The sequence below is a fragment of the Acanthisitta chloris genome, unplaced genomic scaffold (genome assembly GCF_000695815.1).
Source record: "Acanthisitta chloris isolate BGI_N310 unplaced genomic scaffold, ASM69581v1 scaffold409, whole genome shotgun sequence".
Lineage (NCBI taxonomy): Eukaryota > Metazoa > Chordata > Aves > Passeriformes > Acanthisittidae > Acanthisitta > Acanthisitta chloris.
In genome coordinates, this window is record NW_008692834.1 from 1 (window position 1) to 2,828 (window position 2,828).

The window sequence follows — 2,828 nt, forward strand, 5'->3', positions numbered from 1 at the left end:
ATATTATATATTTCTGTGAAACTTTATTGAAAGGGAGATTTTTTTTTAAAAGAAATCTGCCTTTGGCTTTCCAATCTGGATGTGGTCAGGGAGTATCAGATGCTGTTTCATCTGATGAAGGTAAATTCAGGCACTGTTACCTGAAGAACACCTAATTGTGTCCTCCAGATTCCTGCACTGAAAGAGAATGATGCAGCTGAGGACCAGGACACACCACACCCTCCCGTGTGTGCTTGGCTTCCCCGTGATTGAAAGGATGCTGTAATTGCCTTTGCTGTGAGGAGCTGTGTGGCCAATGCAGAGTGTGTGAGCGAGAGCCTGCAGAAGGAAGTAGCATGTACCTCAGGAATCACTTCAGTCTGTGTGCCAGAGCTCCCTGGGCACTGTCCAGGGTTGGGATCATGCAGAGGAAGTGTGATGAAGCTGATTCGAGCTTTTATAAATAGATAAACATAGAAATAAATGCTGGTGTGGTTTCACACCAGGTGAGTGTGTGTGTGTCCCACCTTGGCATTGACTGTTGGAGTTTTATCCTCCTCTGTCTCCATCAGGAGTGTGGCAGAGGTAGGGTGCAAATTCTGAGCACGGAATAACCTTGGGTGTTAAGTTTTCCCTGTGCCTTTTCCCTTACAGCTTCACAGGCTCTTGTAGGTGTTACCAGAGGTCTGGGAAAGCAGGGAGATGAAACACAGGGATTGGCATGCAGGAGGAGAGCTTCACCTGCAGATAACAGTGCCACTGTGTCTATTTACAATCAACTATGAATTAGCCTGTTACTTTAAGCAGGCAACTGCAGTGAGAGATCTTTGCTGCCTAAACAGTAGTGTCAGAGAAGGGAAGGATTAAAACACTCATAAAACCAGAAAGGTTGGGAAACAGTCCAATTTTTGCTTAGGGCATCAGAAGGATTCTCTTGGGTTTGAGCTCAAAACTCTGAACCAGTTTGCTGTAACAAAGATAAGTACTCCTTGCTGTAGTGGCATCCTGGTACCATCACCACCTTCCATCCTTCAGGAAAAGGGATCAGTCTCCATTTCTTGGGCTGTCACCCATGGTTGGCTCTCCACTCTTGCCAGGTGCTGCAGATGTGCCCAGGGCAGAGGAAATCCAGGATGCTGCTGTGGGGAGCCAGGGAAAGCAGGTTTGGGGTTGCAGCAGCCCCATGATGCACAGAGCTAGAGCTGCACCATCAAAGCCCATCCACACTTCTCAGAACAATCCTGCTGTTTAACCCATTGCCTGTATTTTTGCTTGCCTGGAGGAGATGAGCAGAATAATAAAGTTTGGATACTATTAAATACTGTACAAGAAGGCCTGAGCATCCATTTGTGCCCATCCAGAATACACAGAGGGGAATGTCACACTTCATCCCAGAAGAGCCCATCAGCCCACGGTCCCAGGAAACATATGGAATTATTTTTTCCTCAACATGAGGAGCTGGGTGTTTATATATTTGTATAATTATATATGTGTTCATTTTATGTGTATTTCTATGTATAATTGTGTAGGTGCAACTTATCTATGCTTCTGCCAAAATCCTAGACTGTTTTGGGTTAGAAGGGACTGGGGCTGGGTGGGCCAGGCAGAGAGCTGGGTATCCCACTGCCTGGCACATGCCATTTGGGGGTTTTGGGGGGGAAATGTGAGGGCCAAGGTAAACAGCAGCTGAGTCTTCCCAGGGAATCCCTTCCTGAGCCAGCAACGCACTGAAGGGGTCTGGAGTGGGCCAGAACTGTTGGGGATGGCAGAAACCAGTGGTAGCATTGGGGGGGTCATCCCATCCCAGGTGCCACCCAGTTGCCCACCAAGGGAGCTGACCCCACTCCTGGATACTGCCAAAGGCTTAGACCAGCCCCTGGGCCCCCACTGCCTCAGAAGCAGCCCTTCCATCCCCCTCCCTGGCACCCCAGTACTACCCCAGTGCCCACAGAGGTGGGGAGCCAACACTACTGGGGGTCTCTGGGATTACAAAGGCCCTTGAGGGGCAGCAGGGGTGGCCCTCGATGCACTCAGACCCCAGTCTTCATGGAGGGGGTGAGTGCTGAGGTTTGCGTAAGAGAGAGGCACCTGGTTTCTTCATGTATTTATTTATTTAGGTAGGAAAAGCACCTTATTCCCATTCCTCATTAGCCTCAGGGTAGTGCCACAGCCACCGCTGGTGCCACCACCACTGCCACCAGCTCCCACCACCAGCTTGCACCCGTTGCTTCCTATCTCCCAGGCAAAACCCACCCTGTGCAGGCCTTGTCCTTGTGCTAGGGGCTGGGGAAGAAGATGCCTTTCCAGGTGCGGAGAAAAATAGGGCCAAAAAGGGGAAGCTGTGGAGGTAGCGCTGCACCCAGCCCCACCAGCCTTGCGGTTACTTGTGCTGCTGCCACATCTGCACTGTGGGGCTGACAGGATTTCCAGTCCTCCCATTTGCTTTCCTTGTTTTTTTTCTTTCAAAATTTTCCTCTCTTGGGTGCTGGTGGCTGCCAGGAGGGAAGTAGCTGGGACAGGCGGAGCAGAGCTGCGGCACTGCCGATGCCCAGGGTGACTCGTGCTCCCCAGTACCCCAGGAGGACTCTCCACTGGCCAGGCACCCCCTGGCCTCGCTGGCTCCCACCATCCTGTGTCATCAGCCAACCACGTCCTCAGTGATGGATTCATCTGGAAACCACCAGGCGAGCGGCACGTGCCTGGCACAGAGGGTGCTGGCGAAGGAGGAGCGGTGCTGATTCTGTCTCTGCCTCCGGGGCTGCATACCCTCCGTGATGCTCCTCTGCCAGAGTCTTCCCAAAAACCAGGCACGTTCCAGGGGAGATACCCCCATCCCTCCCCTGTGCCAG